The sequence below is a fragment of the Ursus arctos genome, unplaced genomic scaffold (genome assembly GCF_023065955.2).
Source record: "Ursus arctos isolate Adak ecotype North America unplaced genomic scaffold, UrsArc2.0 scaffold_9, whole genome shotgun sequence".
Classification (NCBI taxonomy): Eukaryota; Metazoa; Chordata; class Mammalia; order Carnivora; family Ursidae; genus Ursus; species Ursus arctos.
In genome coordinates, this window is record NW_026623111.1 from 35028369 (window position 1) to 35055227 (window position 26859).

The window sequence follows — 26859 nt, forward strand, 5'->3', positions numbered from 1 at the left end:
CATGTAGATCAACGGAAAGGAATAGAAAACCCAGAAATGGACCCACATAATTATATGGTCAACTAATCTTTGATAATGTAGGAAAGAACATCCAACGGAAAAAAGACAGTCTCTTCAACAAGTGGTGCTGGGAAAACTGGACAGCAACCTACAGAAGAATGAAACTGGACCACTTTCTTACACCATACACAAAAATGCAAAATGGATAACAGACCTAAATGTGAGACAGGAAAACCAAAATCCTAGAGGAGAACACAGGCAGTAACCTCTTTGACATCAGTCACAGAGCAACTTCTTACTAGACACATCTCCCGAGGCAAGGGAAATAAAAGCAAAAATAAACTATTGTGACTTCATCAAGATAAAAACTTCTACACAGCAAAGGAAACAATCAAGAAAACTAAAAGGCAGCCTACAGAATGGGAGAAGATAATTGCAAATGACATATCTGATAAAGGGTTAGCGTTGTATCCAGAATCTATAAAGAACTTATAAAACTTTACACCCAAAAAGCAAATAATCCAGTTAATAAATGGGCAGAAGACATGACTAGACATTTTTCCAAAGAAGACATTCAGATGGCTAAGAGACACATGAAAGATGCTCAGTATCACTCATCACCAGAGAAATACAAATCAAAATTACGAGATACCGCCTCACACCTGTCAGAATGACTAAAATTAACAACACAGGAAACAACAAATGTTGCTGAGGATTTGGAGAAAGGGGAACCCTCTTACACTGTCGGTAGGAACGCAAGCTCGTGCAGCCATTCTAGAAAACATTATGGAGTTTCCTCAGAACGTTAAAAATAGAACTACCCTGCAACCCAGCAATTGCACTAGTAGGTATTTATCTAAAGGATACAAAAATATAGATTCCAGGGTGTACATGCACCCTGATGTTTATAGCAGCATTATCAATAATAGCCTAATGATGAAAAAGCCCAAATGTCCATCAGTGGATGAATGGATAAAGAATATGTGACATATACATACAATGAAATATTATTGAACTATAAAAAAAGAATGAAATCTTGCCATTTGCAACGATGTGAATGGAGCTAGAAAGTATTATGCTAAGTGAAGTAAGTCAGTCAGAGAAAGACAAACACCAATTGATTTCAATTATATGTGGAATTTAAGAAACAAAACAGATGAACATAGGGGGGAGAAAAGGGAGAGGCAAACCATAAAACAGACTCTAAACTGTAGAGAATAAACTAAAGGTTGCTGGAGGAGAGGTGGGCCTGGAGGGATGGGTTAAATAGCGATGGGGATGAAGGAGGGGGCACTCGTGATGAGCACTGGGTGTTGTAAGTGATGAATCACTAAATCCTACACCTGAAACTAATATTACACTGTACGTTAACTAACTGGAATTTAAATAAAAACTTGGAGGAGAAATAAAATAAAATAAGTAAAAGCAATAGTTTTCCTGCTATCCTGAAGTATTAGTTTTGTTTTAAACCCATTGTCCACATAGATATGGAATTGTTTCTGGGTCTTTTATTTTGTTCTATTGGTCCATCTGTTTATCCTTACACCATTTCTAAACTTGACTAATTACTGTAGCTTTACAATGCATCTTGTGTTCCAGAATAGCAAGTCCTCCAACTGTGATCTTCAAGAGTGTCTGGGTTGTTCTCGGCCCTTTACATTCCCATGAAAATTTTAGCATTTTTTTGTTGCTCTTCTTGTTAAGTCAGTTCTATGAAAAAATACTAAAAATTTTGCGGGGATTGATTGAATCTACTAATTTGAGAATTGATATTTACTGATATCTTAAATATTTAATTTTATTAACTTTTTCTGTATGTATTAAAAAATTTTATTATTTTTTCCACTTATCTTAAAATGGGCAATTTATTTTATTATATTAAACCAAATCTGCATTTCAGTAATACATAATTTTTAACAAAACACATTATACATTTATACATTTCCACATTTATGATTTTTGCCTCAGTGTGGACGGGTGAATTTTGTTCATAATTTTCCTTTTTTTGTAACATATTGTATAGCATTTGGTATCAGGTTTATGTAGGCTTCATAAAGTGCGTTAGGAAGTCTTTTCAGTGTTTTTTTATTCTCTGAAAGAATTTGTGTAAGATTGACATTATTTCATAGCTGACTGAATGGGCTGTTGAAGCAACATAAAACTGAAGTTTTCCTTATTTTTTTTAAGGTATTATTTATTTATTTGAGAGAGAGAGTGAGTGAGAGAGAGCAGAGCACAAGCCAGGCAAGGGGCAGAGAGAGGAGAAGCAGACTCCCCGCTGAGCACAGAGCCCCATGTGGGACTCTACCCCAGGACCTTCGGATCATGACCTGAGCTGAAGGCAGATGCTTAGCCAACTGAGCCACCCCGGTGCCCCAAAACTGAAGTTTTCATTGTGGGAAATTCTTAATGCAATTTTGCATTCTTTGATAGTTTAAAGACCTTATTTTCTTTTCATTTTGTGTCTATTTTGGTGAGTTGTAAAATTTGGTAACTCTATTATATTTTTGTTATATAATATACTATTTCTTTAAATAGCCACAGAATTGAAATGAGGACCCTTTTCATTTCTATTGGCCTATTTTTGCTTTTGTTGTCTGTGATTTTGGTGTCATATTCAAGAAATCATTGCCAAAGGCCAAGGATCAAGCTCTTCTGCTATGTTTTCTTCTAGGAATCTTGGGGAAAAAACAACTGATGAAAACACAATGTTATAAAGAGTAACAGTTCGAGTTCCCAGAATGGTCAACAGGGGATAGAAACAGCAAATTTCCAAAGATAGAGATGGAAGTTGAAGAGATTTTAGAGAGTGTGGCACAGGCTACATTGGATTGACTTGATTTTCATATTAAAATTAGAAAGGAGAATGAGGAAATGTCATTGAGACCACAGGTTGGAGGAGAGCAAAAAGTTTGAAAATTGCCATGAAGGTAAAAATGCATAAAGATGCATGAGAAGGTTGCTATGTAGCTTCAGTGGACCAAATAGAAACGTATAACACAATTGCTTAGTAGACCCAGTCATCTGAGCTGTATGACTCCGACTACCACTGGCTGGTAGGAAAAATTCTCAGATACGAAACTGCTGGGTAAAACCATATATATTTTTTTAAGATCTTCTGCATGTTACCAAAATTGTGCATCCGTGCAAGTGTCTTAGTCAGCTTGGGCTGCTATCACAACAACAGCAATAACAACTAAAACATAGACTGGATGGCTTAAATAACAAACATTTATTTCTCATAGTTCTAGAGGGGGGAAGTCCAAGATCAAGGAACCAGCAGTTCTTGTGTCTAGTGAAGAAGGCCTGCTGAGTCCTGACAGGGAATAAAAATGTTTAAAGAAATTATTACTGATTTTATACTAGAAAGTTAGTAATAAAATTATTACTGAGATTGGGGCGCCTGGGTGGCTCAGTCAGTTAAGCATCTGACTCTTGATTTTGGCTCAGGTTGTGATCTTGGGGTCCTGAGATGGAGTGTCATGTCAAGCTCTGCACTCAGTGGGGAGTAGGCTTGAGGATTCTCTCTCTCTCCCTCTGCCTTTCTGCTCTCTCCCTCTTTCTCTCTCTCTAAAATAAATAAACAAATCTTTAAAAAAATTATTACTGAGATAGTTTTTTAAGATATTGTGGTAAGATATATATTTTTCACATTTTATTACAAAAATTTATAATATTATAATGAGAAAAAATGGTATTTTTCCCTTAAAAGGAAAATAGATAATAATCTATTATCTAAGATATAGCTTGGCAAGAAAAAAACAAGAGAAAAGTTCTGGTAAGTAAAAGTTTCTAAGATACCACTAACAGTTATCGTTTGGTGATGATCCAGGTGTGTTCAGGTGAGCATGTAGCAGTTCCATGGGAGTTAGTGAAACCGAAATATGCATGTGGGAGACAGGGTAAGAATAAGAGGAAACAGAGGATGGATGGAAGGCTTGAAGTCATATGAAGCTGAAAAGAGGCTATGTGGAAGGAAGAAACAAGAATGACAGGAGAGTGAGAGTTTATGGGTTTAGATACAGAATTCAAAGCATGAGATCTTTGACATGGAGGGCTCTACAGAGGTGAAATGTACATGAAACATCACCTTGGATGCTTTAAACAAAAGAGACAGATATCTGGTCCCAACCTATACCTTCTGAATAATTTTTATCAAGCTCTTAATATATACTATAGTTTGAGAATAATTTATTTAAGAACTGGGCAGCAGAAATAGGGGAGGAGAGACCACTGAGTTCAGGAAGTTGTAGGAGTGACAGTTTTGAGAAGATGATGAATTATTTTACTTATGTCCTTCATGGAGGAAAGACAAATTATAGCGCGAACTAGAGGGGGATGGCTAGGAGCACTATGGGGCTTAGGGAGGGGCTATTTATTGAAAGACAGCGTAGTAGCAGGTAATAAGGAGAATGCTGACTCCCTTTCCTGGTTATAGGGGAAGGTGCACATTGATTGGGGGGGGGGGTCTGAAAGAAACAAGTGTTTCATAGCTCAGTTCATATAATGTGAAGAGATTGAATCAATGTTTGAGAAAAATTCTGAAGGAATATAATGGCTTGTCACACAAAAGCAAAGGTACAAAAACCACTGTGAAAGGAGCATAGGAGATGTGATTCCCCAAATAATTTGGAGACTCAATAAAAAATTGATTTTTTTCTTTTCAACATTTTCTTTTTTAATCACGGATTAACTACTCCCATAAATTATACCAGGAAAAATTAAGTATTGCACTTAATTGGTTCTCTTTCCGCATAAAATCAATGCTCTTATTTTAACATCACTTTAAATTACATGAATTCCACTGAAATGCATAAAAATAAACTGTTAACAGGGTATATGGATTTTATTTTCTATTTTTATTGCAATCTATTTAGTAACTTGGGAAAAGTTGCTTCTTAATTGCTTAAGGTAATTGCGTCTGTCTTGATTACATTACCAAATAATTAATTAGAGAGAAAATTAAGTGGCTATTGATTACAGCTCTGAATTTCCTAATTGATTTTAAGATTTAAAAATCTAAGTATTTGTTATGTTTTGGATTTTCTTTCATATTTCTTTTTCCTTTTACATATGGACCAATCCAGTTGCAACCAAACTAGCCGTGGAAAATGGCCCAAGGATAAAATGAAAAGTGAAACTGAGTGCGATTGAGGACGACACACAACCAAAGAGAACATGAGAGAAGATGAGGATGGCCAAAAGAAGGACATTCAGGAGAACTTGCAAGAGAAATAAAAAGAGAAGCTTCTAAGATCGCCAGATCCTTCAGACACATCTTAGGTAAGCAATTAATGTGAGATAGAACACATAGTTCAGCCTCTACCTGAACCTAAAAAAAGAAATTGCACTTTTTTTGTTTGTATGGATTAAACACTCTACCACTTGAAAACAAATTAAAAAGTGCTTCCTTCCTAAACATATTAATTTGAGATAATTTCTAATTAATCACTGAAGTGAATAACGAAGACAACCCACAGCTATTCGGAGGACTATGGTCTTTAATTGAGCTTCAGAAAAGGAATTTCATACATACATTACAGCAATCATTTCCCCAGTAGACTTACATTATTGGAAAGTATGGTCAAGAAAGAGACACAGTTCCTAACATCAAGAAAAACAACATTTAAAATATGATAATTTTGCAGGTAAATGGTGTAATTATTTTATTGTGATTATTATCAACTCTGGTGATTTTTAATTCTTTGCCACTCCTTTTTTTCCTAAAAAGTGAAGCTGAGTTCCTCTCATCTTCAAGTGTGGCCAGAGTGACTTACTTATAACAAAATAACTATAACCAATGTTTTTTAATTCTATGAATTTACCCAATTCTAAAATTATTCTAATTCTGTTTTTCTCTTTTCTTGTTATGTTTTACTCTCCTTCGAATTGTAAATATTGTCTGCAGCAGAATCTTAAAAATTATTGGTTCATCTGGATGACTTTTCCCTGGCTATTATTGTGTACTTGTCATTGATTAAATGATTGTTCAAAATATGGGTTCTCATTTCTCCCCTTTTTCCACGTATTGATTCTGAACTTGGTCATGACCGTGTAACTTGCTTTAGCACGTGGATGCTATTATATGGAACACAGGTAGAGGTTTAAAAAATTGTGTGATGGTTGGATCAACTCTCTTGTGTCTCTGCTATTGCCAAGAGAACATGCTCTGGTTGGATCCACAAGTTCAAAGAGAGTGAAAGTCACATAAATCATATTGTCCTTTCATAATCATCTCCAGTGGAACATGACTGGATCAGCCAACCCCTACATGAGGCATAAATGACCCAAATGAGAATGCCTTTGAGACTTTGTGGTATTATGTAGCAATAGCTAACTGAAATCCTTCTGCAGCATTCCTCACTCAACAACCTGAGTTTTCTGGTTTGGAATGGAAAATAGCAGAGAAAATTTAGATGACATAATTTACACTATCATTCTAAATGAATGAATAAATGTTGCAATTCTAAATAAATAAATGGATGAATAAACAAATGTCCACAATCTGGGTTGTGTTTATATGGAATGTTATGGAGATAAGAACACCTTTCAAAAAAATTCATCGTGAAAGAGACACATCTCAGCATTTTATACATTTGAGCATCAAACCTCCTTGACATACTTGCTTCACTTTCCAACCAAGCCATTCCTTTTCTCATTTCTCCTCTTAACAATTATCCATTCTGCCCCAGTCTCCTTTACTCAATCCAACTCTTCAATGTGACTTAGAAATTTTGTTGTATCCCAAAACTCATCCGTGGAACCTGTCCATTTTCTACCTTCATTGGCTCTTTAGATAAACTCATCAGGTTTGAGGCTTTAAATGTTGCATACATTCTGATTTCTCCTTTAGTCCATTCTGTTGTTTGAACTTTAGGTTCCTATTTATGTTTTCTTATTATATTTTCCTCATGTTAACTGAGCTCTTGAATATCCTCTGGAATCTTCCCCATCCCCAGTATTGCCCACCCTCAGCAATGGCAGCTCCATCCCTTTATTTTCTCAGATCAAAACCAATAGTCACTTTTGACTCCTGTCTTTCCCACACACCATGAAATACTGTTGGATTCTTTAAAAGATACTTAAAATGTGACTATTTATCATCACATTTTTTGCTACCTCCCTAGTCCTAGCTTTATTCGTTCCTCATCAGGTCTCTGCTGTGATGCCTGTCCCTTGAAGTCTGTTTTAAAATATGCAGTGAGAGTGATTGATCCCATTAACATATAAATGCAATTGTGATTCTCTTCTGTTAATAACTCTCTAATGGGATATCACATTACAGAGTTAAATTCATAATTTTTCAATAAATTATAAGGTTTTCAAAGGATTCTTTACCTCATTATCTCTCTTTCTCTCATGCTCTAACTATTATATACACAATTCTTCTTCAGACCTACACTGGACACTTTACTAAGCTATGTACGCTCCATCATGCTCTTGGGGCTCATTCTTCTTACAACACTCTTCCATCAGATTTCTGTATGGCTTGTGTCTTCACCTTCTTCAAGTTACCTTCTCAGGGAAGCCTTTCTTAGTCTGGATTTAAAACTACAGCCACCCCCCCAAAACATTTCCTATTCCGCTTTCCTGTTCTACTTGTCTATGTAGCTCTCATCTTTACCTGATATACTGTACAGTTGGACTCTAAAATTGACAGTGTTGGTTTTCAATTTAATCTTATAACTTTAGACTTCATATGTGCTATACATTGAAGATGAATTTCACTTTAGATGAGATTAAAGATGCATTCCAAATTTCCCTTTTCCAAGATGTATAAACATTAAGAAACATATAAGACTAGGCTACTGGATTAGTTTCCTAGGGCTGCCATAACAACATACCACATAGTGTGTGACTTAAACAACAGAAATTTAATTTCTTATAGTTCTCTAGGCTAGAAGTCCAAGATTAAGGTGTCAGCAGAACTGGCTTCTTCTGGAGACTGTGGAAGATGGATCTGGTCCAAGGTGCTCCCTGGCTCTCAGATGCCATCACCTCCCTGTATCTTTATACCATCTTAGTTCTGTCCATGCCTATATCTGAATTGCCTCTTCTTATAAAGATAATGGTCATATTGAGTTAAGACAGCAATTGCCTGTCTCATTTTAACTTAATGACCTCTGTTAAGATCTTGTCTCCAAATTTGGCCACATTCTGAGGTAAGGGGAATTAGGACTTCAATATACAAATTTGAGATGTAAGGAAAGAAGGACACAGTTCAGCCCATAACAGTCACTAATTCATATTCAATATCATAAATCTAAAATACAACTGATTCTGAATTAAACTATAGATACTGTGAGTGAATGAGTATCTACTGGTGGGAGGGAGTGGAGAAAGCAGGAAAGAATAGATTGATAAACAAAATGCACTAGGTTTTGACATTCAATCACTATTCAGGTCCTGGGACATTTTCACATTCACTGCTAGCCTGCTCCAACATATAGAATATTGTTAAAACAGAATCTGTTAGATAGTTCTCCAAAGGATGTCTGACTTGTGACTTAGTTCTAGAACAAACTTAGATTGCAATGCACGGAAGGCTAAAAGCCATCCAAATTGTACCTACTTGTATTTACGCTTTTATCTTTGCTGTTTTGTAAAAGAAATTAGCTGCAAAATGCTGAATTATTCATCTCTTGGGCCTTGGACTTTTTGATTTTGCCAGGCCAACAAAAGCTGAATAAATGCCTGAGAGCACACACAAAAAATTGCTGTTGTATTTGTTTATCAACTGATTTTTCTAAAAGGCCACTTAGGAGACTTCAAATAGATTATTGTTGGGTTTTATGTTGCTTTGAATCCTCGATTCTCAACTACATACTTTTTTTGGAAAAGAGTGTAAGTCAAATGATTTATTTTTATAAAAATTCAGGGTGAGAGACTGGGATTTTTAAATATTCTGTGTTTGTCAACAATTGATTCATTGGACGCATCTGGAAATTAGACACCTACACTATAAGTAAATTGTAATCATTTCCAAGGCTGCCTGCTGGGGAATCTTTATTGCAGAATTCAGGTCATGACAGGTTTGTAATGTCAAGTAGATGATGAACGATCCTAGAGCTAATTTGCCCCACTCTTTTGCCTCCAACATTTCTTACATACTTTGGCCACCAGTTCAAAGAATTTAGATACAGAATTTTGGGGATTCCTTTGTTCTCACTCCTGAAAAATAAGTAAGAATGGCTCATTCCTTCAAAGTCCCAGAACAAATATGTTTTAGAACTTAAAGAGAAAAAGGCAGATGATTATTGAAAACCCCTTCAGGAGCCAACACCAGACACTCAAAAAAAAAAAAGTTTAGCAGCGTTGTTCACTGTCTAAGAGCAGGGTGGCTATAGAAACAGCTAACAATGGGTACAACATAGACAATAGTGCAGTCAGGCCTGGGCACCTAACAACCAGTCAAAATTGACTCTAGTCATGAACAAGCAAGACAATCTTTCCAAGGGACACAAGCTATGCAGTCTTAGAACTCTGGCACATGTGGCTTCAAATATTCATCCTCAGATGTGACTTTGAGAAAGTCATTAAACTCTTTGCACTACTGTTGTGCTTTGTTTTCTGTGTCCTATATCCTAAAAATAGTACTACTTCATAGGATTGTTATAGGATTAAACTATAAATAGATAATTAAACAAGAAAATATCCATCAAAGTCTCAACACACAGCATGTGAGGAGTGCACATATGTGTTTGTAAATATGTACATTATGATTCAGGAAAGATGTTAGCGTTTGAAGCCGATGGCCAAGAAAGAATTCTTGAGACATCTTTGGTGCAAAAAGGTGGTTTTATAAAAGCACAGAGACAGGACCTATGGCCAGAAAGAGCTGCACTGGGATCATGAGGAGTGGCTGAATATATTTTTAAATTGGGAGGGGGTTAGGAACAGCACAAGTCTCTAAGGAATTTTGGAAGCAAGTTTTCCAGGACCTTGAGGGAGTTAGCTATTGTTAAGAAAAGGTCGTTTATTACCATCTAATAAAACCTTAGTCATGGGACCCTGCAGATATATATCGGCGGGTCACATGCTTGGGGGGTAAAGATGAAGGAAGTTTACAAAGGGATTTTTATATGTAGGTAGACTCACAGGATCCTGGGGGTTGAGCTTAGATTGCCTTTTGCTCTTACCAAGTATTACCATCAAGGCAGCTGAGTTCCTAGAGGAAGGTCACTCTGCCTGTTTCAAGGACTTGACAGCGGGCTGAAGGTAGTAAGGAAATTTAACTTTTCTTTTGCCCTTGTTTCCCACATCACATTAGAAGTTTCTTAAATGCTTTTTCATTTGATTTGGAGTTTATTATTTCATAAAGAATAACTGGGGTGACTAAGAATATAAGACAAGGGGTAATTTTAAATGATGTGAAGATATGGATTATTTTCTCCTTTGAATAATTTTCCCGGACTTGAATAAATTTCCCAGTGCTAAATTGGTCAAGAAGAGCCAGGCGCTATGACGTATCACACAAGAAATAAAAATAAAAACCAGAATTCCATTATTATGACTTAGTATTTGATTAGTTTACAGAATAAATATTTTGAAAAGCTTTATCTAATAATGATGGTGATGAAAATAACAATATTAATAATATTAATAGCAAGGATGTGTGCAGTTATTACAGTGTTCTAGACATTGTTTTGAGTGATTGCTCTATATTAACTATTTAGATTTAACTATGGATAATTATTATTATTGCTCCCATTTCATAGATAAGAAAACTGAGGAACAAAGGTCAAGGCTTTGCGACCAAGATCATATCCCTAGCAAGTGCAAGAGCTGGGTCTTGAATCCAAATAGTCTGATTCCAGAGTCTATATGCTTGACAACTTTACCACTTCTCCCTTATGCATTTCCACATGCCAGAAACTTTGACAAGTTCTTTCATTTATCTTACAATGTTAATGTTCCAATAGGATTCCTACCCCAATTTTGTATGATAAGCCTCATAGACATTAAATGATTTAAAAGTCAAGCTCCAAAGAAGTGACAGATAAAGTATTTTCACTTAGGACTTTAAATCTTGTGTTTCATGCAATTCTTCTCAATATTACATTGAACATTATATATATATATATATATATATATTTTTTTTTTTTTTACTTGTCACTATCTAATTAAGTTTAAATTAATGAAAACCTTCCATTTGCTTTACTCAAATTAATTCATCTGGCCGAGGCCATGCATGGAACCTGAAAGCAGGTCCGCTAGGTTTAACACCTGAAGCAAGGCCCGAACAACAGAATGGGCTGGGATTGTAGCTGCAGGTTCTGATTTACGGTCACTGAAATAGAATCGCACTATTTGCGAGTTTGTGAGTTTTCATTTGTGTGGCATCTGGGTATGCCTGTAAAATATCTTAAACAACAGCTAATAAAGGACACTGATAATTGAGAACTCCAAATGGAAGGTGTAAATTGTCAAGAGGGGAACCACTACTGAGTCCTCAGGTTGCTACTTTTAAAGGTAAAATGTGATCTCCCATAAAGAGAAATGAACATGTGGGTGTCATTATAAAAGGCTGTGATGGATTTCCTGGGTGACTAGTAGCAATCGCTCTCTTCCTTTGCAATCACATCTCATATGTCACAACTCAAAGAGCCTTAATGCCAGCTAATGTCTGCACCCAGGAAGAGCAAGTAATGAACTCATGGATTGCCTTTCTATACTTCATTTAAGAAAGCTAATTGTTTAGGGAATAGACTCTCCTTGGCTCATTGATTTAATAATACAGGAAACTCTTTTGGAATTTCACAAATCTTACATTTCACAGTAGGAAGCCAAACTCAGCCTAAATGAACAATTCTCCCTTAATTCGCACTTGTGATAAAAGCAAGGAGCCTTATTCCTTATTAAAATGTAAACAGATAATGAATGAACTTAATAACTATTCCTCCCTGCTGGGGCATTTAGCCTTTGGGTAGCCTTTAGTTCTAAACCATACATAAAGTAAATCCTCATTAATTTGAAGCAAAAGATCACATATTAAAACATTTTGTTCACCAAAATTGATATTTTAGCTCCACCAACCCCCACCACAAGGATATCTTCAGATTGCTTGTGAGAAATTTCACTGGTATTTATTATTTTACCATTTCCTGCATTGATTAGCATTAATTCAATGTAGTGCTATAATATTTGCTTTATGCTAATTCAGATAGGAGAAAAAATATTGAAGTTACAACTACTGTATCCAGAATTGGGTGTAATCCTAGGTATATCCAGGAAAATATGTCTCATTTGTGAATGTCATGAGTTACATGTTTGTAGAAATAAAACAGTTTGAAAACTACTGATTTAGTTGGTTAATATTTTAAGTCTGATTTAAAGAAATTATTGACTCTCACAGTCAAAAATTTATATAAGCCGAACAAACTAACGGATAGGTACCCAATCCTTGTCCTCTAAGATTAACATTGTAAAGTAAGTACTATTATCACAAACTAACAAGTGATGTAATCACTATGACAAAGTAAAAGCATAATGATAATATGCTTTAACTGCGAACAATTGCTGAAATTCCTGGTGTTTTGCTGTATAGCGGATACTACTTTGGTGCCTTACGGGCATGATCATTTTTAGTTCTCCCAAGACCACGGAAGAAAGTTTTAGAGAAGAAATATGTGCCTTAGAGAGGTTAAATAACTTATCCTACTAGCCAAAAAATGGTGAAGGCAAGGTTTAAACCTAGGGTTTACTCACAATCATGTGTGTATGCTTTAATCATATGCCACAGAAATATGTCAACAGCAACCACAGATCAAATTATGTCTGATTTTTAGTCAAGGTCAAAGATGAGTAAAGCTAGGGGAGAGAAGCTGGAAAGGGTTGAGAAGGGTGCTCTGTGGCAGTTAAAATTCTAATATGCCTCCCAGTGACCTCTTATCCTTATATAACTCACTTCCGTTGTGGGGGTGAGATCTGTGAATACAGTGGGATATCTCAATTCACATAGTGAAAGTGAAGGGACTTTTTAAGTTTAATTAAGGACTCTAATCAGTGACTTCAAGTTAATCAAAAGAGACTTTTCTGGGTTTTGAAGGTGAGACCTTCAGTGGAAAATGCATGCATGCCTCAAACAGAGGTGCTCTCCTGCTGGCCTTGAAGAAGTAAGCTACCAGGTTGGAGGAGGGATTATGGTAGGAGCTACAGGGCATGGACCTAAAGGCTGTCTCTAACCACTGAGAGTGGTCCCTGGCCTGGAACCATCAAGTAAACAAAACATACTGATGTGTTTCTAATCATTGTGGATGATTTTCTAGGGGAAGAATTCAGAAATCTACACTGCGTTGTGCTCTGAAATACGGCAAATAGAAGGCAATTTATAAATGGGCATTTGGAGAATGTTACTTAACCAATGACACTCGGTATAATGCCTAAGCACTACAATTTCCAAACAGCATTAACAAACGAAAGAAAAACTAAATTTAATTATGTAGTAAGAAAATAGTGACGAGTACACATAAGAATGTAATTTCCCAGGGCGCCTGGGTGGCACAGCGGTTAAGCATCTGCCTTCGGCTCAGGGCGTGATCCCAGCGTTATGGGATCGAGCCCCACATCAGGCTCCTCCATTATGAGCCTGCTTCTTCCTCTCCCACTCCCCCCTGCTTGTGTTCCCTCTCTCGCTGGCTGTCTCTATCTCTGTCGAATAAATACATAAAATCTTAAAAAAAAAAAAAAAAGAATATAATTTCCCTCCTAGAAAGCCTGAGTAGAATAGTGAGTGAATCTTTGAAGAAGCTGGTTTGAGATCCAAGTCTAGGTATGTTTAATCTTTTGTTAGCTTTACTTTAGTTGACATGACAAATGTACAGAGACCTTGATAAAGCTTTCATATTAAAAAAAAAAAAAAAACTCATTTTGACCAAGAATTTACATCTTAAAAGATTAGTTCACCTCTAGGCTGAAATGCAAAATACCACTTCTTGCTTGTCCAATGTTTGTTTCTGCAGCTTTATAATCTTTCATTTTCTGGTTTCTGGAGGTTCAATCAAGGTGCCCTGAGCAGCATCGATACTTGAGATTAATACAGATTGTGACATCTGTACTGGCATTGCAACTGTAAAGGGAAATAGGCCATCACACCCAAGCCAGGATCATGGGAACTAGACAGGAAGCTGAGTCATTAAATGAAGACAATACATGACGACGCTATAGCCATCAAGTGAAATACTATTGACGAAGGAATAGAAGGCAAGCTGAGGACAAAGCAGAAGCTGACGCCCCACAACCCCCCCCCCCATGTGATCTATGTGACTGACATTCCTCAGGCACTCCTGGCTGCCCTAAAGCTAAGGAAAGACAAATAGTTAACTTATAGGGATCGCAATCCTGCAAGGCTTGCGTCTGCGTCAGTTTACAAATGGGTTAGCTCTACAAGAACAAAGTATTTCTGCCAAGAACCTACCTTCCAAAAGGAAATGTAGATACAATTAAATGTCCTTATAACCTGCAGCCCATTGACAGAGACGTGAAGCGGGCTGAGTGTAACATTCCTCCCGGAAGCTACCAGCTATCTTAATGTTAACGCCTTGCTAGAAGGAAAAACAGCCTTAACATGACAAAGGCAAGGCCTCGGGTATCTTGTAGGTCCTCTTTAGCATATGAAAGTTCTTTTGAAAACCTCCATTTTCCTTACCTCCCCCAACCCCATAAAATATAATCAGCACCCCCTCACAACCCCGGTGCGGCGGCTCTTTCTGCTCAGGGGTCCCGTCCCGTGCTTTAATAAAGCACTATTTTGCACCAAAGATGTCTCAAGAATTCCTTCTCAGCCGTTGGCTCCAGACCTCGCCCCACGGAACCTCACCTATATTCCAAACCCCATCACTATGAAGCTATTATAAATTTCATCGTCGGAATATTTAATGACTTGAAAACATTAGCGGTGGTTAAAATGAAAAAATAGGATCTCAGTCTAAGGGTTATTTTGTTGAAAAAAAATCAGACAGGAGACATGATAAAAGAGACCACGGTGTTAGCAGCTCTTAGCTCTAGATAGTGGGATTATGTGAAATTTTATTTTAAATGGGCTTTTTCTTTTGCATTTATGCACTTTTATGTATTTATATTGTTCATTAGCATGAAAATTTAAATGATTTTTATTATTTTTAGAATAAAAAAAATCAAGCTAGGGAAATTGAGCTTCATAGCAAAGCGTTAGAATTTGAAATTATCTAGGTGGTCTATAAAAAGTGAGCAAAATGCAATCATTGAATCCCTTCCAGCTTCCAGATGCCCTGATTCTAAGTTCACATAGGGACATGTGCAAAGACAGGAACATTCTTTGGCATTTAGCCAATGTCTATAGTTCACAATGTATCATAAATAAAACATTACTCACTTCCTTAACTATAAAAAGTGGTAGTCACATCAGATGATGAGCTTTATGATATCTTCCAGCTGTAATACTCTGTAGTTCCATATTCTGTGACTCATTGGTATAGAGTTCTTATAGATTTTCAGGCTTGGGTGGTATTTAGAAATTTCATTTTGTTTAAAAAAAAAACTGAACACATGCAGCCCTAGAATCTATTATATTATGAATGATCTGGGATGCCAACAGAGAGACAGTGCATCAAGGCACTGACAAGGTCATAGGTATTGGGGCCAGATTGCCTGTGATTGAATCACGTCTCTGACATATATTAAATGTGTGACTGCAGACAAGTTACTTACCCTCTCTGTGCTTCAATTTTCTCATCTAGGAATTAGTGGTGAACTCAGAGCTGGAGTGATGATTAAATTAATTAATAGCTGTAGAGGACTTAGAGCAGTGTCTGGCAAGTGTTCAATGAATACTAGTTATTATTATTTTCCTCACCTGCTTAAGTAGGAAAAAAAATGAGTCAAATGAAAAACAGCCCAAGGGGATTGGAGCAATTTATTCTATTTTAGAAAAGGGTAAACAGGGACATCTAAAACTTCTCAGTCAAAGCAACCTTATTAACTTATGTGATTGCTTCTCCTCTAAAATCTGATATTTTACCGTTAGAAAGGATGTTGGAGGAATGATGCGGGCATTTTGCTAAAGATGGCAAAATAACTCTTAGATTCTAGCTAAGGGAGGGAGAATTCTGCACATAACCTGTTTTGTCAATTTATTTTTTACCTCTCCTTCAAGGCCACACTCAAATGCCATTTTCTGTTACGTTTTCTGTTCATCAAAAACAGAAGAGCTCTCTAGCCCATCTATCCTCATCCTTTGGGTCGGCATGCACATGGCACTCTTTATAGACTCTTATTTCATAGGAAAGTGTAAATGTTGTTTCTTCTCTAGTAAAATGTATTAATGACTTATTCAATAAACATTTATGTAGTGCTTACTATGTTCTAAGCTCTGCTCTAAGCACTTTGCAAATATGAGCTCATTTAATCCTGTGGGAGATGGCAAAATAGAACCACGATTTCTCCCATCTGTGTTTGCACACCTTTTTGTAATGTGACCTTGCCACACCTCCCTAGTCTCCTCTAAAATGTGTTACCCTTGTGATTTGTTTTGACAGTAAAATGAGCAGAAGTGACATTTTGTGGGTGGAGAGTTTGGGCCGAAAGAAGCTTCTGCTCTTGCTTTCTTGCTGCCCTGAGATTGCCAGGTAGAGGGATCCACACCAGCTTCCTTGAGTGTAAGCAAGACTGTGGAGAGCTAGGACAGCCAATGACTACACCCACCTACCACATACCTGAGTGACGTTCTTCCCTCGGTACCCTCATTGAAATCACCAGATGCCTATAGCTGCAGGAATGGCTCAAGTAAAAGCAGCAAGAGAAATCACCCAACTGATTCTAGCCACTAATTTAATTTGTTCTGCAGCAAGAGCTAACTGATATACTCCTCCTAATATTACTATGAACTAGACATGGTACTATTACAATTTTACAGATGAAGAGGCTGAACGAAGCAAGCTACATAAATTGTTCAAGGTTACACAGCCAGTGCAAACCCGGGTTTTTAAACCATCACACTAATCCGACTTCCTTGAATTCATATTCCATTTTAGTCTCTTCAGTTACACAAACATTTATGAAGCTTTCTTGTACTCATTAAAACCCCCGGGTTCTAGTGACGTTCACTTATGTGTTATTTTGTTTGAATCATCCAACTATCTCGTGAAGAAAGCAGGCCAAATGCCAATATTTTCCAAGCGATAGGTCTGAGGCAAAGACTCCTAGAGGTTAAGCATAATGCCCCAAGTTATACGTAGGAAAAGAGTAGAGTCTAAAATATATTTTCCTTTTTACACACATTGCCAAAGGTGTCAAGTGCCACGTTTTGCCTCAAAGTGCACACATTAAAGTGTCTCTCATGTAATAAGTTTTCAGTAGATATTTATCATAAATAAACGCAATGGGGCATATCATTTAATCCTTGCTTAATTTATCTCCCCCCCTTTTTTCTTGCAAATGAGGTCTTTCATATTTCTTATTTACATCTCTTCAGTGCAGATTTCACATGCCACACTATATGACAAGGAAAAGTCCTCATAGCCCTCAGGAGTGATGACAATAAAGCAGTGATACCCAGAGAGAAATGAATCTCTTTTCTTGCTGTCTCTGACATGTTTCAATTCAGTACCTAGGGACTTCAGGTGGCAATCACCTTAAAATGTGACAGCTTGTGAAAGGAGCAGAGAGGCTTGTAAAAGGCATATAGACAGAATGATAGGTCATACACTCAGGGACAACAGGCTTTTGGCATAAATATATGGCAGAAAAAGGAGGTTCTATAGTGGGCAATCGCTCTATAAAATCAGATTTGACCTCTACAGAGCACAGTTATGAGTTCTTCATTACATTCCCATAAAAAGATACATAGAGAGAGACATATAAACATAAAGATATCTATCTATCTATCTTTACTGCTTGAATAACACATATGGTAGCTATTTGATTTAATTCAAGAGAGGAAACTTTGCATATAACTCAAGCACTGATAAAAGCCCAGACACTTTTGATTTATAATTAAATGAATAAATATTACAAATCTTTGGCACACTAAATATCAGGACTCCTGACCTATTCAGATGCTAATGTCTCACTGAAGTCCTCTGTTCATTGCCTTAGGAAAATAGGGCTTATGGGAGAGTCATTAATGCCAGCCCCAGGAGGCTGAACTTTAAGAACCAATGTGAACACCCACCAGGAATGCAAGATATATTTAAGCAGAGAGGATGTACTGAATGGAAAATATAAATATAAATATGCTGTTCTTCCTTCCTCTTCCCTTTCCTCCCACAGCTGTGTCTTTGGGAAGATGGAGACAAGAAGGTTTGTCGATTTTAGCAAAGTGAGTTCACTGTCAAACTGGAGAAAAAGTAGGAAGCAAATTGGTAGTATAACTATAATAGTTTAAAATATTTCTAGTGCAAGAAGCCTTCACAATCCAGACAGAATCTGTGCCACTCTGGGTTGAACTTAATTTTAGAGGCTGCATATTACAAAGTCAGCCATGTGTTTATTTTCATTGGAATCTCTTTTATGCTAAGAAATCCAAGAATCTAAGGGTAAAAACAGGAAGGTGAGAATAGGAGAGAATCAGATACCATATTATCACAAAAGATTGAACCACCATATCTAAGAAAATAGAGGATAAAGTTTGCACATTTTTATTATTTCTTTCTTGTCTTTTTCTTTTCTCCTGGGGCAGAAGGACCTTAATGATTGAAATATTTAAAATCTAGGATCTGGACTTAGAATTGGAATATAGTCAATAATGATACAGTGAGTAGAAATAATGTACATATCACTTTATATTCAACTCTAGGTATGAAATGAATCTGGATCTAGAAAATGCTACTAATTCTACTAAAAGCAGTTTATCTTCTAACTTCCTGTCTTAATGATAGTTTCGTTACTCAGAAAAAGGAGGGATTTGTTTCATATTTCAGAGTTTGCATATTTATGCCTTCTCTCCTATGGTATTTAACTAATTTTAAAAAGAGTATAAAGGGGCACCTGGGTGGCTCAGTCAATTAAGCCTCAGTCGTGATCTCAAGGTTGTGAGATCTAGCCCCATGTCTAGCTCAGCACTCAGCGGGGTGTCTGCTTGAGATTCTCTCTCTCCCTTGCCCACGGCCCCTCCCCCTCAATGCTCTCTCTGTCAAATAAATTTTTAAATAAAAGCACAAAAAGGAAAATAAGGTTTAAAGAATTATATGAGCTTTGTTACCCCAAAATGAGCATTATTAAGTATAGATCATAAGCAGAACTTCTTGTTTCCTTCTGTTTTCCTTCCCATCCCTCCAAAAAATGCCCTTAATCTAGATTCTAGAAAAAGTCTAGAGTAGGAAAATTCTGTTTGGAAAAAATTGTGTTTTCACAGCAAATTCTGTACGTATATGCTGAGAAGTACAAGATATGTAACACAAGAAGAGGAAGGAGACAACCCGGCACTGCTTCTTAAAATAATCATTCACCTTAATGTGTTCCATAGCACCAGTCTGGTGAGGGACACTTCCTGTGTTCAGAAGGGGTTTGCAAATACCTTACTGCTGCTTCCTCTGGAGAGTGGGATGGAAATCCATTAGCAAAATATGAGGATGTGGGAGGAAAAGCCTCCTTCCTTCCTCCTTTAATGAAGAAATGGTAGGAATTGCTACTTTCAACTCAAATTGGACTAATAAGGCAAGTGACTAGAGTAGATTCATAAAAGACAAGAACTTTACGCCCAAGCCTATTGCTTTAATAGCACAGTTCTGGACAAGGATTATTATAGGACTTAATATTCTTTGTCCAAAGGAGGAAGGAAGGAAGGAAGGAAGGAAGGAAGGAAGGAAGGAAGGAAGGAAGGAAGATAAACTATGAAAAAACTATTACTATAATTAACTGGAAAAGAGGAATTCAGAGAATAGAGATTTATTCCAACCTTTTAAGAACTAAAGAAGACAATTTATTACTTAAAAAATTAGTAAAACGTTGTCAAAACAAAAACCGCACTTGACAAAATCAAACCAGTGAGGAAGATTTTATTCAAGACTACTGCAATAGGGAAGAGAGGCCGGAATTCAATCTGAATCCAACTCTTCTGACACAAAGGACTGGAGAATATGAAAATCTGGACTGGGAGAGATTGTAGACTATGTGGGTTTAAGTGCCCTTATCCAAAACAAAAGTAAATTCAGGTAGGAGTTAGTTTTAGAGCTTGGAGCAAGTCTCCCTGAAATTAGTTTCCTACCCTCCCATAGAAACTGGGAGATAGAGGAGTATCTTCCTTGGTGATTACATTTCAAAGACTGTTTCCTGGTCCTTGAGAAAGATATTTCTGGGCTATAAACTGGCCAAAGGCTTTTTTAAAAGATTTACATCTCAAAGAGGCAAGAAGAATTTACAATTTTAAGTGTTCTAAATGGAATGTTCTAGAAAAAGGGAAGTCAGAGGTCTACTCAGGAAAAAGCCTATCTAAATTGAGTTAAGCTGAGGGGAATGTTAAAGCCTATCTTGGTCAATATCATAAACAAGAATTTTTAAATGGGCTAGAGAACATGTTTAAAAATTGTTAAACAAATGCTAATTACCCAAATAAAGAATAAAGAGGAGTTAGCTGACATAAATGTCTCTGTTCAGTGAGCTTTCTGAAGAGCACAGGTTTATAGAAAATATATGTATAAAAAACTTATGAGATAACCAAGACTGAACTTTAAAAGGGTAATATCATAAAATAATGTCCAAGATATGAAAAGCAACAATGTGCCAGTAATTTATAGAGGCTTGACTTGGCACTAACATTTTCAGCTATGAACAATTTTATAAGAAGAAGAAGAAAACTCAAGATACATTTTATTTTATTTCTTTTTTATTTTTTTAAAGGTTTATTTATTTATTTTAGAGAGAGAAAGAGAGCGTGCACGTGTGAGCAGGGGGAGGAACAGAGGGAGAGTGAGAGAGAGAATCTCAAGCAGACTCCCCACTGAATGTGGGGCCCATTGCAGAGCTCAAGATACATTTTTCAAAAACTAAGATAAATATTGTACTATTTTAGTAGAAAGAAGGCAGACCCATACAACCTTGGAGTTCTTAACCCAAGAGATTGATTTTAAAATAGGAAATGCTAAAGCAAACATTATTAAAACAAAATTAAGCTTCAATAAGAAAAATAATAGCAAGAGTAGTTAGTCATTCAAAATAAATTTACATATTCAGGCCCAGGTCCCCAGAAGAGATCATAAAGCTCAACTGTTCAGCATATCTGAAAGGCCCAGAATACCATCATCCTATTCTTCACCTGTGTTTGGAGTCACTGCAAGCCTAGTAATGGACGGTTCGGGCTCAGCAGGATTTGCTCTTTCATTTGTTCAAATTATTACTTTCATCTGGGCTTATCTCACTCTTGGAACCACAAAAATGCAAGCATTCTGCAGTCTTCTTTTCATCCTACCCTGAGTTTCTATAAGGTTGTGGTGATCTATACATGCTCCCCTAAATTCACTGACTTAATATTTGCTATTTCTACTAGCTAAATAGTCTTTATCCAAGTAAATAGATTTCTATTCCAAACAGACCCGCTAGAATGAATTTACTCTTTTGGTGCTAAAGGTATTTCAGACAACAAGAAACAGTAAGACATATATTCAGGACACATAGGCCTTCCAGATGTCCTCAAAAAAGGATATTTGGGATATTTGCTTTGGGATATTTGGTTGTATGTTGATACACGGATTTCCCCTCCTTTTCAAAAGTTTGCATTAAGCCATTTTACTTTTATGAAAGACTTACATGAGTACCTGTTTTCCCTAACCAAAAGAAATCCAAAGAGGATTTTCACTTTTACAAAAAAAAAAGATAAAAAGTGAAAAAAAACCCCACAAAACAGTCGGTGTTTGCTTTGCAGCGAGCCGTCATAGAGGCAGCGCACACCCCTGAGAGCAGCAGGGGCCTAGCCAAGCTCCTGCCAGAGCCTTAGCTCGGCGTCTCGGCACCTAGCTGCAGTAGCTCTGAGCTGCGTCTGTGAGCACCCGTGCTTCATTTCCATTTATTTTGCATCCATTAGTAAGATGTGTCCTAAGGTATCAGAAAAGCCTAAGAGAGGTTTTTTGGGTCTGTGAACACTCAACAACTTTCCATGGAAATTAATGATAATTGCTTCTTCGTTTTATGCCTTCTCAATTTACAAAAGGTTTCACAGAATGCTCTGCTTTTAGATATCAGGGCAAACCTGTATAGGTATTAGGCAAAGAATCTATGGTGTTTTCACAAGTCTGTTCCCTCACTCCTTCTTCTCTGCAATTGTTTGAGGCGAGGCCTCACCAGTTACTCACCAGGTTACTGCCACAGCCTCTTAACTTGCCTCCCCATTTCCAATATGACCTGTACTTTGTCTCTTCAGGCCTTATTATCCCACCATCTCTGCACTTACCTATGGAAAGTCAAGCAATCACTTTTACACTATGGAATACACCACCATTCTGTCTTATCCTTCCTTGCCTTGGCCATCACAGCTCTTCCTCCTGGAACAGTTGTCACCTCTCTTCTTTTCCTGGCTGACTCCTTATGGTAATGGATTATCTCCCGGAGAAAACTTCCATGCCCCTCTTGCCTCTGTGCCGGGCCATTCTTCTGTCAGAGCCAACGAATGACAGCACACGAGCCCTTGCCATCCAGGATAACACGTTCTGGTCTATTTCTATCACTCTTCCGCCAAGCTATGAGTCTCTTGTAGTTAAGAGATTGTACACACAGTGTTTCTGTACACACAATGTTTCTCAGTGTAAGTGGTATTGACAACCTTTTTGGTGGAATGATTCTTCTTTACATGAAATGTTCATTCATGGCCCCAACAAAATAAATCAAATGTCTATTAAGTGGATGCTGTTATCCCTGGTTAAAAACCATTATCTCCCAGCACCAATATGTGGTATAAAGAAGCAATTAATTGTATGTTGAATAAATTAAAAAATGGGTAAATGAATGGATGGACAATGGATGAATGAATACCTTTCCTTAAAAAGAATTAGAATTTTCTTATTTGTTTCCAGCAAGTGCAAAATAACTTGGTTGTTTTTTCTTAGATATCTCCAGTCACTCTGAACCAATTTTTTTTGGGGGGGGGGTACTTTCTAAGTGACAACTTCTTTAATGTTGCTGATGATATTAATACAGATAACACCTTAATTAATTTCATAGATAATTCTTTTAGTTCTATAGTTTTTCTATTAACCTTAAAGCTTAGCCTACATATATCCACAACTTTAATATATAAAAATTATTTTCCTTCTTATAAGATACTGCACTAACAGGCAGCTATTATTAGAATATGGCCATCCTATGAAGTCTGACATAGGGCAAGATTTGTTTCTAGATGTGTGAAAAAGCATTACAAATTCCAACAGAGTCATCCCTGAGATCAGTGTGTGTTGTTTTAGCATAATAGAGACAATGCACAATACATTAAGCTTCTATCAATACTTTAGTTTCAGTCTTTTAGGCTGTGTGGGAAAAAAATGTAGCTTTTGTATGTATGGAAATAGTAGTTGTCTAGTGTTAAATAACAAAAATTAAACCTAGTAAATTGTAAAGATCTAGTTGGCTTTATTAATCACTTCCTGAATGGGGCAGGACCCCATACAGCTTGTAGAGGGGAGCTCCAAAGGGCTACTGAAAGGGAAAGGTTTTCAAAGGCAGGACAACAAAGTCATAAACAGAAAAAAGGATTATTTCCCGTAAAGTCACTTTTATCTGGGGATAAATGAATCTTAGGAGGAGGATTATCTCAACTTCCTTTGGGGGATGAAGAAGACCCATGTGACAGATCACCTTATTGGTGCTGACCAGAAAATTGCTGACCGAAGGCTAAAGGTCAGACTCCTGGTGGGTTGAAACTGCAGTTAGGTTCAGTACTGAGTCTGGTGGACTGACTTGGGGCTTTAACCTAAGTGATGCCATTTTGGGTCCATGCTTTTCTCTTTAACATGCGCCAATAGATAATTATTACTCTATCAGTCTCTCGCCATAAAAATAAGTTTAGGCATTGTCAGTTGTAAGGGAGAAAAATAATTTCTATCAATGAAAGGTGTGAGTACATGGAGACCTCAACTTCTTCAAACTTAAAAAACCCATATAAACTTATGCATTATCTAAGAAAATTATATATACACATACACCTATATACACTTTTTGCCTTGAAAATGTAAAGTTTCTTTTTCTTTAATTGCATTAGAACACATACTAAAAACTACATTGAAAGTTCCTATAAAGAAGCATCCCTAATAGATAATCTAGCAAAAACCTTGCATAAACAATCAGTATTATCCCTAGTCCCTACCCGTGAATTCTGTAAGCTCCCGCAATAATTTATTTTCTTCTATACCAATGCCTTAGCCATACTTATTCAACGCTCTCATATTTTGGCACTGGTCTTCTCGCAAAACTCCACACCCAATGCTGGAAATCCAAGAATGGAAGCAGGTTACAACGAAAGAACATGGATCATAGTTTGGAAAACTGGTTTCTGTATTTGCTAACTGACGGATCTTTGAGCAGGCTACTTAGCTTCTCTGAGTCTTTTACTTCATCTATAAAATGAAGATAAAAGTAACTTCACTTTAGAAATCTGGGAAAGATTTGTTACGTTCAAATAACTAATCTGTGCCTAACATATTGTCACGGAAAAGTTTTCAAGTTTGCTTTGTATCTTCCAATATTTTAACAGTTGAAAGCTGGACGACAGTTCATAATTAAGGTGCATCCAGGTTGACTAAGTGATGTGTTGGACCCGGATACCTACCTTCATGTTTCTTTAACATAAGAGAGAAAGAAAGTTCTATCTTACTGATTTCACAATTCTGTGGGGGATTTCTGCTCTACTCTTCTGAACTTAATCCTACCTGATACAAAATATTATACTCATAAGTACCTAGGCTCCATCTTTCTTAAAATTAGCTTATTATATTTAGCTCCAACCTTGATCATTCTTACATATACCTGATCACAGTTTTAGAAATTACCATCTACTATGTTACCCAGTACAGGAATCAGAGGTCATTCTGAATTTCTTCCTCTATTTCACATTCACTTCAATACCCCACAAGAATCTAAAATTCAGTTACTCAAAATTGAACTTTTCATCCTTGCCCCAAATCATTTGCAAAATCTCCCCCCCCGCCTTTTTCCCGTTTTGGTCATCATTTACTCAGTCACCTTAGTCAGAAACTGACAATGATCCCAGCTAGGACGCTTATTCTATTTGAATGCTTCATATGTAATCAGCGACCAAATCCAAGTGCATCTCCTCTCTCAGCTTCTAACATTTGTTCTCTTCCTTCTTATCTTACTGTTCCAGGCTTTCCCAACACCTCTCAACAGGACTCTCCCAATAGCCTCCAACAATCCAATCCTCACTTTCTTTTATTGTCAGAGTAGTCTTCCAAAAATATGACTTTAGTCATATTCTTGATTGCTCCCTATTATCTACAACACAAAGCTCACACATCTCTATATGCTGCTTCAGACTGTGTTCTTTCCCTCCTTTAAAATATCCCAGTTTCGAATCTCTTTCACCAAACCATACCACTTACTATCCTTTTTGTAACTTCTACAGATTTTAGGATTATTTTCTCTCATCTGTTGAATACTTAAGTTTTTGGCTCAAGGCTATTTTCCCAGCATAACTTCTGTCTTTGCTCTTGGAAATTTCAATATTCATGTGGACGACACTGCTAATATCCAGGCCCATCAGTTCTTAGCATATCAATTATGCTTCTCTTACAAGCTTTTTTTAGTAGTTACATGCATTTACAACTAATCAAATCCACTTTCAAATAACACTATATGAGTTCACAGGTATTACACATACCTTATAGTAACAGTTTTCCTTACTCCTTCCTCCTGTCCCTTACATTATTGTTGTCGTTCAAATCAACATAATCATCAAATGCATTGTTTCTGTTATTATTTTGAACTATTATCCGTTAGCTCAATTAAGAATAAGAAAAATAAGTTTTTATTGTACCTTCACTAATTCTTTCTCTAATGCTATTCCATTCCTTATGTGGATCTGAGCTTCTGACCTCTATCATTGTCCTTCTCTCTAAAGAACTTCTTTTAAGATTTCTTGTCAGACATATCAACCACCAACAAATCATCTGAATTTTTGTTTGTCTGGAAAAGATTTTATTTCTCCTTCACTTATAAAGGATAATTTCATATGCTATACAATTCTAGACAGGCTTTGTTGTTGTTGTTGTTTTTCTCTCAACACTTAAAAATTTAATTCCACTCCATTCTAGATTGCATGGTTTCTGAAAAATTGATATACTTCTTATCTTTGCTCCTGTGTAGTATTTTTGTCTTCGAACTTCTGTCAAGATTTTTCCTTTGTCTTTGAGTTTTTGCAGTTTGAATATGATATAACCGGGTAGAGTTGTTTATTTGTTTGTTTGTTTGTTGTTCTCTAACCTTTCTGGTCTGTGCTTTGGCATCTGACATGAGGAAACTCTCAGCCATTATTGCTTCAAATATTTCTTCTGTTCCTTCTTCTCTTTTTTCCCCCTCTGGTATTTCTGTTACACATACGTAGCGCCTTTTGGAGTGGTTCCACAGTTCTTGGATATTCTGTTCCATTTTGCCAGTCTTTTTTCCCCTTTGCTTTTCAGTTTTGGAAGTTTCTATTGATATATCCTCAAGTTCAGAGATTCTTTCCTCAGAGGTATTCAGTCTACTAATGAGTCTATCAAAGATGTTATTGATTTCGGTTACAGTTTATTTTCTCTCTAGCATTTCCTTTTGAGCCTTTCTTAGAATTTCCATCTCTGCTTACATTGCCCATCTGTGCTTGCATGTTGTCTCCTTTTCCCATTAAAGCCCCTAGCATATTAATCTTAGTTATTTTAACTTGTTAGTCTGATAATTCCAATACTC